Genomic DNA, 15,389 nt, shown 5'->3' with positions numbered 1-15,389 from the left:
TCTGCTTATACTAAAGGTCATCCTTAATTGAACTGGTGAAGCAGATTCTCATTTTTGTACCTGATCAGCTCTTTTGTGATAATTATGGCTACTACAAGTCACCCAAGAAAGAGCTGCACTTCAGTGACAGATGAAGCCGGCCCCCCTCTTCTGTGTAGACCAGTGTGGGATCCCTTGAACTAATTCTTCGCAGTCATGTAGCTCTTCATAATTAAGGAGATTGTAACAAAGGAGGAGTGCTAAGGTTCTACATTCCCAGTGCTGGTAACTTTAGCTCTCTACTGTCCATGTTTTACTGTGTATTTCTATACACCCATGCATTATTTGAGGCGGTGCGATGGCTCTGTGGCTAAGGATCTGTGCCTCTGGCTGGAAGGTTGCCGGTTTGAATCCTGCGGCCAGCAGAGGAATCCTACTCCATTGAGCCCCTGAGCAAGGCCCGTAACCCCAGCTGCTCCAGGGGCGCCATATAAATGACCCTGTGCTCTGACCCCAAGCTTCTCTCCTTGTCTGTGGGTCTCATGGAGAGCAAGCGAAAACTATGGGAAAAGACAAATTCCTAATACAAGAAATTGCATATCTAATACAAGAAATTGTATATGGCCAATAAAGTGATCTTATCTTATTACTACTACTTATTCATAGTAAGTGTTACAGCAGCCCAAAGTCAATCCCCAAACTAGGTGTAAGGTGGATCTTCTCAAACGGTTCATTTTCTGACGTTGATTTTCTTTGACATATGCAAATAGATGGATTTTTGTAAGGTCTTCTCTGACCGAAATTGTATCCAGACAGGCAGTGCCATGTGACTAGGGATTTGCAATTTCATTCTGGGAGCTTATGTCTGCTTGTTTTTCATCATTCATTTCAATTAATAGTCCCACCCATTAGATTAGAAGAGCAGGATCTTCTGTAGTTAACTCTTTACAGTCCAAGCAGGCAGAGCAGTTAAATGGATACAGAATCTTGCTTAATGGGTAAATCGCCACCAGCTTTCTCTTTCCTTGGTAAAAGAAGCTATAGTGGTGTCTTTACTTTAAATTTGACACTATTGTCAGACGAATATTTTTGTTCTGTATCTGATAAAGGTCTGTGTGGAGTTTGTATGTTCTCCATGCATTCGTGTGGGTGTACTTCAGGTTCTCCAGTTTCCTCCCACAGGCCCAAAACATACTTGTGGGTTGATTGGCTTCTAGGAGAATTGGCCCTAGGTGTGAGTACATGCGTGTTAGTGTCTGTCTCGACACTGTGATGTATCGGCATCTCTCCTGCCATGCACCTGTTGCCTGCTGGGATTGGCTCCCTCTCTCCCACGACACTGAATTGGAAGAAGCAGTAAGAAAATGGATGGATAGATACGATATGTGTGAGCTTTGCAAAGACATAATTGCTAATACTAGTTTAAGCATTTACGTTTGTAGGAATACATCCAAAATGGTTATATACTGCAGTCCTTGCAGATTATCACCATCATTATTGTCATTAAACTTTAATAATTTTTGTTGGTTCAAAAGGTAAATTTTAAAATTTGTTTCCTTAGCTAATTTAATAGGTGGAGTCCACTTTCTGGCCTGTAAACTGTGAAATAAACTGTGTGCAGACCGCAAACCTGGTAACATAAATCAGAAATTTTGGAGGAAGAAAGCAGCCTTTGATTATGAGCCGTGGAGGAGCGGGAGGTGGGTTTTACAGCACTGCCTGCTCGCATTCCTCGCAAGCTTACAGGAGAAGCCTCAACAAAACAGCAACCTCATTTCGTCCCTGTGTTATGTCAGGGTTGGACTAGAATAGAAAAAAAAAAAGCGTTCACTGCTGCAACTAGAGCAATCTGGCGGCAGCCTGTTCACAGACTGGACCCTGCAGCTGTGTCCTTAGCATAAACAATGTAGCTGCCCCTGATCGGCACAGCACTCGCGCTCTCTCTCTCTTCATATCCGCACTTGCATTGCTATATGACGAGAGCCCTCTGTCTGTCTCTCTCAGAAGGGCTGGGACAAGGAAGCCAGGTAGGACCTGTCCGTTTTCTGCTTCATGTCTGTTAGCGTTGAATGTTTCTAGTTACCCATCACACAGTACCTCATGACATTTATGGCGGGGGGAGGCATTGTAAATTGTTGTCCATTGATTCTTTTTGGAGCAACTGAGAGCTAGTTTGCTTTTGCCTTATAACACATTCTTTGTTTTTTTGATGTGTCAGTGGCCCTGGAGCTGTATGCCCTGTAGAGTAAAAATAGTATTTCTCAGGTCTTGTGCATAACGTTGTATTGTACTTGCATTATCTCCACAGGGGATGTCTGCTTGTAATATTTTGAAAAAAGGATCAAATTTGGGTTTTGAAGAACAATGTTTTATCACATCTGAGTTTTAGGTCTTCACATCACATGAATGACTGGCGAAATCTTTAAGAAAGGGACGTAATTTACTCTGATCACAATGGTTAAAAATTAGTGGAATCGTATCATTTTAACTACTTCAAATTAACACCGGTTGTGAAATGTCAAGAGACATTGTTATAGTGAAGCTGTGAGTGGGAGACATTTTAATAACAGAACAGGCCTTGAGCAGTGAAATTAATGTATTTTCATTTTTATTGTGCTTGAATGTATCTGTTTGCATCTGTTAAAATCAATGCACAATGAACAATGCTCTTTTGTTTTTTTTCCATTGAACTGGGTTTTAATTTTAAACATGAGCAGAGTGGTTGAAAGAATGTTAATGGCATCAGCAGCACTGCCTTTAAAGTACAAAGTACTCTTGTGCCCTTGATTTTTTTTTGTCATGTGAATCATGGCATGTCATCTTAGGTGGGTATGAATTCATCACGGGGTAGGGCCTAGTCAGAGAGCCTCCAGCAGTATTGTGTGGTCCTACTACAGTACAATGACATTCATATAGAGCAGTGAACCATGAATTTGAGCTCTACAACATTAAAATAGCACAGGGGTTGATTTTGCCAAATTTAAATATGTTTACATTATGTGCCTGGTTGTTCCACGTAAGAAGCACTCACACCGATACAGAGGACAGTTTAGAGATGACAAAGCACCTAGCATAAAGACAGGCTGCCACAGGGTGGACATGCAAACTCCACACAGAAAGTGACTTAGGCCAGAATTGGGATCAAAGAGCTGTGAGTCAGCAATGTTAACCTCCACTTCACTGTACCATTTTAAACACCCATCTTTGCCAGTTAATTTAAACTAAGATAACAAAGTTGGTTTATAAATGAACAGTTCTTAAAAAAACAGAGATAAGTGGGGAGTATCTGGTTCCCTGTAAATAGTTAAGAAATTGAGTTATTTATTGTTTAGTAAGATAGTGCAAATGATATTCTAATACAAGTGGCAATACTAAATAGCCTGATGGGCATGATGTGACACGCAGCTGGATTGGAACTGGCAACTTCCAGGCTTTAGGGCTCATCCTGTGTGACTGACACAACATTGTCTGGAGCTCAAATGAAGTTTTTTTGCCTTTCTTGTTCCAGACCTTTACACCTTTTGCAAACCTTTGGAACAGTTCAGTATGAAAGGACGCTAATTCATTAGATGGCTGGTCGTTTCTTTTCAAATGGGCGTGACATCACCTTAACAGGTGCATTGTACTTGATGAGCCTGGTTGCAGGTTGACCTCTGTGATCACGGTTGATGCACGTGTCATGTCACTAGTTAACAGTGGTCAGGGTTCCCCAAGTGGTGGCACACAATTGGCTGAATGCTGTTGATGTGAGGGTGGAATTAGTTGGACAGGGCTCTCCTTGCAAATGCAAATGACTTCATTGGTACTTGCAGGCATGTAGCGCCATTGGTGAGAGACACACCCCTCTCCCAGTCTGCCCTGAACCTCTAGGCTGTATTGCCTTTGATGAATGACAGTGGGGAATCTGAGAAGTCTGTTGCACTTTCTCTTTATCTCCATCTATAGTCACGGAGGTTCACGGCTGCTAAGATATGAAACACAATTTATTATTCCAAATTGGATAGGCATAACATAATTTTAGTGATTCTAAAATAATATGATATAAGATCTGGTGGATCTTGCTGTATTCTGTCCATAGATAGAATACTCTTTTTTTCTTACCCTTAGATATCCAAGAAAAGAATAGGTTTTAGATCTGGGACATGTTTTGCAATGAGGATTAGAAGATGAAAAGAACAAAAAAAGCACCGGGAATTTAAGACATTTCTTGAAATCCTCTGATTGTGAATAATCTTTCAAAGGAGCAAAAGGTCTGTGATTGTGATCTCGATGGTGAAGATATATCATTTCAGCTTCTTTTTTCTTACTTGAATTAACCACATGTGAGTCTGATCCTCAGAAGCCATGCTTCACAGTGAGGTGCAGTCCCATCATTGCAGCAGACTAAGTAAAGACAGTCCTTAATTCCATCACAGTATCCTGCTTTTTTGCAGGTTATCACTCCAGCAATACAAATTAGTGAGATATGAGCTTAGATATGTATTGTACTCATACTTACATATCTTGACATGTATAATTAGGGTATTTAATATCTGTTCTGTAAAAAAAAATTCTTAAAGAGTAAAATGTTTTTTCTTAAATGGCATTGTTCATTCTGCCTGTCATTGTTCCATTTTAAGAAACAGTTTGTGTGTGTCGTTGTTATTGAAAGTCATTTAGCTTAAAGTAACCGTTTCCTGTCATGCAGCTCGTCCACTTGTATCTTTCAGAGCGTTAATGGAGTTTGCACACACCTTCACTGCTCTAGAATTGTTTTCTTATATGTATGATTCCTAGTGGTCCTCAACTCTGTAACAAACCAGCTGTTTGATGAGAGCCTATACCCTTAGAGAAAACAAATTTGTTTTGTGCAAAATAACTGCAAAATACATTTTTGTGCACATTTACAGTCACTGATTAAAGTGATGTAGTGTATTAGGTATATACATATATTTAAGATGTCTGAGAGGGAACCATGTTGTCGTTTAACACTTAATATTATACATTATTTTTATGCTGTTGACAGCCCAGCATTGTTTTGTATATAGTTTAATTCAAACAAGCAGTACCTTTTAGTTAATTTCAGTAAAATTAAATCCTATATGATGATTCTTAAGGGGCAGAAGGATTTTGAAAATATAGTGATACAACCATGCGTTACTGCTGTTAGTAACGTTCCTATTGGCAATAGGTACTGTCTTGGCATGTTACAATTGTGAGAGGGTTTGTGTCAATCCACCACATTCACTCCCTTTTGATGGGAACTTGCATTGCTACTGGCACCTTTGCCCAGTGTCCTTGTTTTTCTGGAAGCTCTGAGTCACTTATGACTCCTTCTGCTCACATGCAGGCTGACACCTTGACCGTGAGTTGCAGTTATATATATCCCCCATTAGATCTTAAATGTGAAATTATTAAAACATTGTTTTTTTGCATAAATTGGCACTGATGCTGCAGTCATTACTTTAGAGATTACTCTCTTCATCAAGTAGTTTGTTTCAGAATTCTAGATGCTTCAACCTTCTGTAAAATGTTTAATTGCAAAAAAAAACATTTGGCAGAACAGGGCATTTTTCTTGAAAATTCCCTCACACCCAAGTTCCCCTTTTAAGACAAATTTGATATCATGACTGATATTTGACTGGAAGAGTTGCCCTTGTAACTTTTCATTGCCCCGGTCAAGCCTGGGTGTGATGTCATGAGTACATCTGGGAGATTGGCAGACAACTTGCTGGAGACTGGTGCTTTTTTATACAGTATAAAGCAGTTGCTGTTTCAGAGAGCTGTGCTGGAGGGCAAAGTTGTTAGTGTGCTTCACCTATCTCACATGCTTCTAGGCTTTAAAACATGAGGAACTTGATGCTCAGTCAAAGGTGGCTCTTGTTAAATTAGACTTCTTATTTTATCATTGTTCTCCTGCATGTTAATTGTCAGTCTGGTACCACCCCCCCTTGAGGAGCACCCAGTTAGAACCACTTGTTTGAAAGGAAAGAGCAGTTGTTTTGTTGGTTTACCTTTGCTTTTGGAATTTTCACTTCTTGCCCCAAGCACGGGAGAGGACTGAATAAGTGCTGAGAAACAGCTTCGCGTGCCAGAAAGGCAGAACAAACAGGCTGCAAAACACTGAAATTTCTTGCTATGGTATGCATTAGATCCAACCTATTTCAGCACAGAGACGTTAGACAGTTGGGAGCTCAGCTTCTCCACCTGGGCACCCAAAATGCAGGTGCTCAGACTGGGGTGCCATAGAATTGTGCAGTAGAATTGTATTTGCAGTCTTTGCTGGTAAAGTATCTCAGCTACGTGGCACCTGGGTCACAACTGAAGGATTTTTACAGTCACCTCTGCTTCTTTTCTGCAAATTCAACAGGCTAGGTAAGTTGCACTTTTATCACAGGGATAGATTAGTGTAAAAGAAATGAAAATGTCATTTCTGTTTGGTCTGATAAAGTCTGCATGGTCTTGATCTTTCTGCAAGGCTTTTTCCAGTAAGAACTCTGAAATATAATAAAACCTAATGCACTGGGCTTGGCAGTCACCTCCATAATCGTTACACCACTGACAAAGGCATGTTTCAGTTGTGGAAGCATGCGTGACGATCTTGTCGTTGCCTCATCTCTAGAAACGACTGCATTTTTTCAGTGTCTGTGACTGACTGTGTCCTTTGGGAGTGAGATGGTACAGCTGCAATTTTACACATGATCTCAGGGCCAGTGATGTGGATGGGATAAACCACAGCAGTGGGATTTATAGAAGGAGTGCAAATTATTTATAATGCAACCAACTGCCACAGCCTAGATTCAGTGGTCTGGCTACAAGAACTCAGCTTTTTCAGAATCACCAGATTTCTGGGGTTGATCCTGGGCTCACTGGCCTCTGGTGCAGTGGCCTGCAGAGGATGAAAACACCACTCAAATCAGCTTAAATGAAGAAGGGAAAGCCTAGTGGATATTTAATCCTTTGATGTGCAGATTGGATTCTACCTTTTGTGTAGATGTTTCTCAGCTGATTATTTGATCTGTCCTGGCCATTCCCGAGTGATGTTTTACCATATTAGTAGTGTAATGTCCGTAATTAGAAACTAACTGCTGGGAAGACTCAGGGTATAAACACATTTGTTACACAAGGTATAAAGGTATACAAGGTATAATATTTTTAAAATTGCTTCTTATAAAGACTAATACGTTGGCTAAATAAAGTGGAGATAGCTTTGGGATGCACTTTATATGTTATTAAAACTGTACTTTTAGAAGATGTAAAGTTTTCCTGTAGTGGGGAATGTACTGTCATGTTTGCGCAGTTCCCTATAGTACAGTTCCTAGATCAACAATGCGCGTATTAAACCTTGAAAAGTGTTCACGTCTGTTTGTTTTTTTCTTTTTCTCATTAGATGTAAGTCTTTTCCCTGAGTATTGAATATTCCCTTAGAACAGAGGTGTCCAAACCAGGTTCTGGAGAGCCTGGGTATTCTACTGCAAGTCTGTTTAAAGCAGCATTACCTGAACATCCATAAGAAGCTGTTAAATGAGTCCAGTAGCTGACTAATTTAGCTCATTAAGAGTGAGTTGGATTGAAATGTATAGGCACTATACACTAGCCCTCCTGGACCAGGATTGGACACCCCTCCTATAAAGCACTAATAACAATGGACTTTCAGTTCCTAAATTCTAAAATTACTTCTACTAAGACTCTGTCTTTGGCAGTGCTTAGCTAATGTTTGGTTTTCATGTGCATTAATGTTTTCTATGTTTCAGTTGTCTAAAAGCAGCTTCCTGTCTCAAGAAGCAATATAAATTTTCATTGTGTTGTTTTCTGAAATTGGATGTCTGAAAGGACTCACCAAGAAATACCCGAGGGCACAAGTGAAAAACTACATGGAAGTGCATTAAGGTTGAGACGGGAGTAGCTTGCTTTGGTAGGGGGTGTCTCAAATGAGCTGTCCAGCTGTGTTGTTGGGGCAAATACCCTGGTTTCTTTCAGAAATGGCTGGTCCTTAAATCACTTGGCTACTTCGCAACTCAATGAGTTAGATGTGTGTCCTTTCTTTATAACCGGTCTTACGTTTCTGAATGGATATCTGTTCTGATTTCTTCTTCCTCTGCACAAGTGGAACATTGTCATAAAATGTCAATGGTTGAAACAGCCATTGCTCTTTTGTAGGTTCAGCAAATCCACCTTCCACCTTTTCCGTCTTTCCTGGTAATAATGTAATCCTGCACCAGTGGGAGACATCACGTGTTAAAGTGGGGCGCCCACAACCTGAGCTTTTGATTGGCACTCAACTGTCTTTTATTAGTAGGAAAGGGGCAACTGGGGTATAGATGTTGCTGTATCCTGTATACTAGAGCTAAGCATAAAACAGGAAAGGAAGTCTGATTTTTTTTTAATTGCTTGTTACCATATCATGAAGAAAGAGCTTATCAAAGCCTAATTATATAGTTACTTGTATACATAAATTCTAAACGCTGTCAAACTGCTGATGTACAGCCCCCTCCATGGTTTAACCCATTTCTCCATTACAGTAGTGAGCAGTGGCTTCACCAACTGAATTAAGGTCTCCAGATGAGCTACAAAGGAAGACCAGATTGCATAAACCCAGAGTGGAATTTAATCATGATGCTGGAGTTTAACCCTCTTCTTTTGCAAATAGTGCTTGAATAAAAGGGAAAACTAATGCACAAGCAACCAGGAGATCAGAGTCTCATTAGAAGGATTATACTTCCTCCAGTACAGTGATCCCAGTCACCATTACTGTGTCATGGGCTTAGCAGTCCAGATTGAAGACTTCTACCTAGTGGTCTACCAATACCACTTGTGGTAGCACCTTTAAGTTTACTAAGAGGTCTTGCATCCCATCCCAGCACTGACCAGGGCTAAGCTTGTAACATGTAATGAGATCTGGCTGCAGGTAGTGCTCTTGCAATTAGAAGAGATTTGTGATATGGTGGCACCAAAACCCACATGGTCCTAATCGTCCATGTTGATTTGACACATGGGGTTAAAAGAGTGACATTCTACTGATCGCAGTAAATACAGTTTTTTTTGCCTTAATGTATTACACCCTTGGAATTGTTGAAATCTGTTCTTGCACAAGCCTGTGCTTGGTGCCTCTGCCGGAATTAATTTGTCTGAATGCCTGTAAGCAGGGAGGAAATGGAATCTGCCTGTCAGTTACTAATGCAGCTCAGGGTTGGTGTCTGCTGTCTGAGCTGGAGGAGCAGTCAGCTCTGGGCTCTGTCTTTCTACCCCTTGATCTGCCCAAACACCTTAGAAATGCATGTTGCTCCTTCAGGCTTCACTAATTCTTTCCTTTCTTCTCATAGGTTGTGAAGTTGGCCATTGGTATGGGCGGCATGTGGGATATGCCCTCCCCAGATTTGTCCGGGCTTGATTGAATAGTGTATTGTTTGTAAGTGGGCTTTGGAATGTGTTTGAAACTTTGGAATGGTCAAACAGGCCAACGGATAGTTCTGGCAAATGGCAGATGTCCAGGTGTGCTGTTTACTGCAGCCATCCTGCTGAAATGTTCTTATTATCTCCCACTGGTGTGTTTCATCGTTTATTAACGCTCTTAGTTTACATTGCCTCCCGTCTTCAGTAGCCCTGATGTCCTTCCTCAACCTGCTCACGTTGATTTGGACCAAACCAAATGGGCCATGAAACTGCATGTCAAAACCCAGCAAGTTACGTCCTTATCTTATCACTGAATTATGTAGAATTAAATGAGTCAAGGTAAAGCCTTGTTAAATAAGTCACTATATCATAGTATTGCACATAGTTCTACTACTAAGAAGAACATAAACACATTTTGTGTTGTTGAGACACGTGTAATAAAATATAAAAGCCAGGGTCGTTTTTTAACTCCAGTTCCATGTTGTTAGTTTGTTGGTAGAAATGTGGTGTTGGAATATATTGTTTCTGTTAGCAAATTTCCATTCAGAATAAGTATAGCTACATCACCTTGAAACTTCCAGTGTGAATACCAGGAAGTAATTGTGTTCTCAATCAAAACCAGAGTTTTCTCACTATGTGATTGTTGCATTTAAAAACTTTAATATTAAATTTAATATTAAAAGTTTTTCTCACTTGACCCTTAAGCCTAAGTACCATCAGACCCTTAAACGTGCACTGTCCTACTGTCAGCACAAGTACATTGGGTCTGGAACTTTTGTGATTATTCTTCTGTGTCTAGCAGAATCCCAGGATTCTTGATTTTATAGGGATCTTAAACTCCTCAATGATTTTAAGGCTTGGAAACAGGAGATTTAGCCCATAATTGATTCATTTAAATCATGAAGGGCTCCAACGCCAGCAGTAGGAGTCACTGCTTTGTGTGAATGTCTGCCATGGTTTTATAATTATGTGAAGCAAAACAAAGAATTTATTGCAAGAAGCAGTCACACAGGAAATACATCTGTCAAAAAGTACTAGTAGGTTGGTTAAAATAATACAAGAAGGTAATTCAAAATAAATTATACAGTCTGTTGCATATCACTGGCAAAACCGTATGCACCACTGTTCCAAGCAAATTAATCAGTATGTAAATTCAAGAGGCGTTTCCCATTACTTGATTTCAGGGAATGTTTCTGCATTATGAAGAACAAGGCTGAAACTTTCTAATGTCCTTTCTTTGCACTATGAGAAAAAACATAGGTACTTTACTCTGAAGTACTACTTGACCCAGATTCAGATAGCTCCAGTAAACAATGTATAAACTGGTACAAAAATTGTATGTAAAAATGGGTAAATGTTGTAATAATTATGACAACAGTACAGAGCTTGTAGCCTGCAGTAGTTTGACCAATACTAAAAACAAAGCTCCAGGGTACTCTTTCTATTTTCCTGTGTCCAGGTGTTTTGGAATGTGTCTGTTGAGGTATATATGAGGTTCAGTTCTATTCAATTAAATTCACAATAATTCAAGCCCAAAGGAGGCAATTTAAGCAACAAGTGGTGAAACATACAACACAGACATTTAACAAAAACAGCAGGCACATCATACAATAATTATGGGAGTAACAGTGTGCATGTGCATTATACAAACTCTGCCCTATACTACAAAATATATTATTATATGCACCTGTGTGAGTATAATGACAAAGTTTGAATTGAAATAAATAATGATCGGATCATAAGGTATTTAAGAAAGTGCTTAAGTGTGTGTGCATTTAAGGAAGCTCTACCCAACAGAGGTAATTGCAATACAATGTCTGTATATTCATTATGTGCATCCTGATGGCCTATGGGGAAAAAAAAACTAAAATGGATGGATGTCCTGGATGACAGCTGGAAGTTTTAAGAGCATTTTGTTCATGTGACAAACTGCAAAACATTCTACTATGTTGTAGAAAGGCTATAAAATTTTTAGCTATTTCTTTTAGTATTGTTTTCACATACAGTAAGAAAAAATGTCTTTAAAATATTATGGTCAATTCTCTGTTTGCTGCAGATAAATAAAATATTAATTTTAAGCATTTAGAGGTAAATGTGAATATGTGAAATATGAAATACCAGAGTTGTCTATGAGGTTCAATATATTTATGTAAAACGTCAGGCAAGACCTCCATTAGACTACTGTCTAATGGCTGTTGTATTCTATTGTCTATTCATTTAAACATAAAAAAACATAAAACAAAAAAAATGTGAAATCATAACCTTGAATTGTGAATAAGAAGTCAGAAATCCAGAACAATTTAGCTTTTGTTAAATGAGAAATCAAGACACTTTTGCCTTCCTCTCTTTGACCACTGGAGTGCGCCAGTGCACAACAGGAAAAGGGCCAGTTCTTGTTTTTTTGATTTAGCCTGTGAAACTGAGAGAAATCACTGTGATAAAAGCTACCTTTTTTAGTTTTGTCTTTCTGTTTTCGCAGTACACTTGCATACAGATTTCTTAATATGCTGAATATTCTTAGTTCTTAGTTCATGACTTTTTTTCTGTCGCAGACATGTTTTATTTTTTTTTTTCATAAAGATATAAGTGGAATCAAGGCTGTCTTGATGCACTGCAACTAGTGTCTGAGTAGGCAAACTGTTGTATATGAATCTGGTCTTTCCATTGCCAAGATTGAACTTTCACCATTAGATAAGGTGAATTTCTCACAGCTTTGGTAAATTAAAACACATTTTAATTATTAAACAGCAGACCAAAAGGCAGGTCTTTGTGAACGTTGGTCTGTCTTGTATAGTTCTTTGTATCCTGTTCAAAGCTCGAGGGAGCTGTTCTTTGCCTTGGATGTAGAACAAGAGAGATGGACAACAGCCAAATAAGAATGTTCTTATAACAGTTCTTACTCTTATCGCAATCTGACCTCCAGGTTTTTCATTTCTGTACCTGTAACCTACATTACTGTGCAGCTGACCTTTTTGCAATGCACTGTATGCGTTGCCCATTTGAAAAGTTATTGGTGGTTGAAATAACTTTAAAAATTAAAGAAACTAAAAGTCAGAAACTTTTGAACTTGCATGCACATGAAATGATAAGCAGTGACAAGCATGGAGTGTCTGTGTGGGGTGGATAGGGAGTGGAGAAGCTGGGAGCCGAGACTTGGCATCCAGATAGGTTTGAGGTTTAACAGACTGCAAGCTGGCGTGTGTGGGGAAGGTCTGGACCAAGCAGATATGTACTGTTTAAAACCAAACATAATATTATCAGAAGATCAATAGGCTGGATGTAGTGACATCTTGTGTTCAGTTATAAAGATGTCATAAAGGTAGTATCTATTGATGTTTGCTAAAATTTGAAATGTTTCAGTGTATTTGACAGGGTTTGATCTAACAGTTTTAATATCTGTTTTAATCCCAAATGTAACTACTCAGATTTTAGCATTTATGTTTGAATTAACTTGGGGTACATAAAATTAGTGTGACAAATCACACAATTAGGTGAGTGACCTGTGACTCACTAGATTTCAGAATAAATGTACCTGTCAGAGTTCTGTATGCTCTCTGCTTGAAAAACTGACAAAGATTAAGCCTTTAAGAACAAGGAGCTTTCAGAACCACTCAGATAAAGTCAAAGAAAAGGGTAGAAAACATTTCAGAGATACTGAATATCCCTTTGAGCACAATGAAATTGATCATTAAGTAGCGGAAGGTGTATCAACCTACTCAAACACTGCCTAGATCAGTGCCCCTCAACATATGGGCAGCAGCAACTTTGAAAGAACAACAGTTCAGCAGCTGAGATGGGAGAAAATGTAGTCAAAGCTGGCTTGTATGGCAAAGTGGTGAGGAGGAATCCATTACTGAAAAAAACTATCTCAGATCCCACATGGAGTCTGCAACAAAGCTTAAGTAATACTGCTAATGTGGGAAAGGATTCTGTGAACATATATAGCTATAGGTCCATTCCTATAGCTATTTTTACAAATGTATTCTAAAAGCTGAAATTTCAAAAAGATGGGATGGGTTTCTCCCTTTGGTTAAAGTTTATCCTGGAGGTTCAGGAAAGATTACAACTTAAAGGATGGCTGGAATTAGGATTTCAGAATCACAGCATATCCAGGCCACACTGAGGGGATGTAGTTTAGAGGAGGAGGTTTATCTTTACATTGTTACAAATACAACTTGGTATTGGTATTTTCTGTAGCTCACGTTTTTACTGCCTCTTTATATAGGACTGTGCCAATTTGGAAGTTGATACACATTACACATTGACCCTCAAACCTTTTCTTGAAAAGGGTATTGAAGAGATAGAGGTGGGCCTGTGGAGATCTCCATGGTTTTGTATGCAGACTTTCCAATGAAATTCACGTTCCTTGAAAATCTCAGTTGTTTCTCCGATATGTCCAGACACCTCACCAAGTCTTCTACCTCAGCCTTACACCTTCAAAATGTGTTATTAAGAGCCATGATAACTCCCATTTCCATCATTTACTAGAATTGTTCGTCTGTTAATTTTCACAAGCTGCTCATTCATTGTAGGGGATAAGAACAATAAGAGAATTTCCTGGCAGAACAGGCTGTGTGACAAGAGAATACCCAGGATGTCAGTCCATCATGGAACACCCATTCTAGACCCCAATAATGTGATCAAGTGTGCAGATTTAATTTTATTAATTTGCTTACTTAATTTGTCACAGATCAAGGTGTGTTGGATTACACACGTATTATGTGGCTAATCTTATCTGCATCTTTTCTCACTACAAAGATGTGCATGAAACATTTAGTGGTGAATAATTTAAGAGGTCACTTATTTCAGTCTTTTTTTTTTTAGGAAGCAAGCAATAAATCCATCTATTACAGTGTTGTAGTTCATTTAATAAACTTAATTTTCTTTATTGACATTCCTAAGCCTTCTTCACATCCTTTTGCAAAATCATTTGCTTTTCTTTTATGTAGTTTTGATTTGAAACACCTCATTTAATTTATGGATATATTATTTCCCACCAAAAATAATTAAGGTGAATCTTTTAAATTCACAATTCTCTGTACTGACAGGTTTTTGCATTCCTGTATTGTAATAGTATTGGTTTGAAAAGTGATTGTACTCAGCGTGGTAAGATGAGTCTTAACAGTGTTTGTACTAAAACTTCAACTTCAAGTTCATGTTTAGTTTCAGTGCCAGCAGTGATGGAGCGATACTGGAAAACCACCATGTGTATCTTCCTCATGTGAAGTCTTTGAAAAGAAATTTCTAATGCATACATACAATTGTTTTTATACATATGTGGTTGATCTTGACGTCAGTATGCCCTCAATTGGTCCCATAACAAGGTACCTGAGGTTTAGGTTGAATTAGCAGCTATACCACTGCTATGGTAAACGACTTGACAAAATCTTTGAAATACGCGCTGCTAAAACGGTGTTCAACCACTTTCCTCTTCAATTAGCTAAAACGAAACTGTTGATAAGACTGTCTGAGGGGACTTTGCCTCCTACAGGTGCTTTATTTAGAAAGTCGGAATAACACCAAAGCATCAAAACATCTGTTTTGCTTGTCATAATCATGTCATTGCAGTGGGTTTTGATGCCAATCAGTTTTAAAACGTTTTTCTTTTCAATGACATCCTAGCGCTAGTTGCTTTTCTGAGCTTTCAGTCATGCCAGACAACCCTTCCCCCCATTTTCACAGTGCTCTTCACAAAAACAACACATACGGTTTGTTAAACTGTCCATATTCAGTTGTTAATATCTTAACGTGTTGAATACTCATTCATTAGAGCAAGTGTTAGTGAAGATTTCTTCAAATTAATTAAGGGGTAAATGCAGATTTCAGCAGATCAGTAAAAGTTCTACATTTTATGCCATGGCTGCCACTGGGACATGGTTAGTGGTCACAAGTTTTCGGTCCTGGGTTTGATTTTCGTTTGGGATGACTTGTGTGAAGTTTGCATGTCCTCTTTGTGTCCAGCTGGGTTTGCTCCAGGTAATTCAGTTTCCTGCTACTTCTCAAAGACAAGCTTGTGTCTCTGTATTGTCCTTGTGAAT

At 38.9% G+C, this 15,389-nt stretch overlaps 1 protein-coding gene across 2 annotated transcripts in view; it reads left to right on the top strand.

The window, feature by feature from the left end:
• Positions 1–15,389, top strand: part of bcl2l13 (BCL2 like 13) — a 41,330-nt gene that overhangs the window by 20,736 nt on the left and 5,205 nt on the right. The gene's annotated exons all lie outside the window — the stretch shown is intronic.

The sequence above is a fragment of the Lepisosteus oculatus genome, chromosome 7 (assembly GCF_040954835.1).
Source record: "Lepisosteus oculatus isolate fLepOcu1 chromosome 7, fLepOcu1.hap2, whole genome shotgun sequence".
Taxonomy (NCBI): Eukaryota; Metazoa; Chordata; class Actinopteri; order Semionotiformes; family Lepisosteidae; genus Lepisosteus; species Lepisosteus oculatus.
The sequence above is the reverse complement of the archived record's forward strand: the minus strand, read 5'-3'. Positions and strand labels throughout refer to the sequence as shown.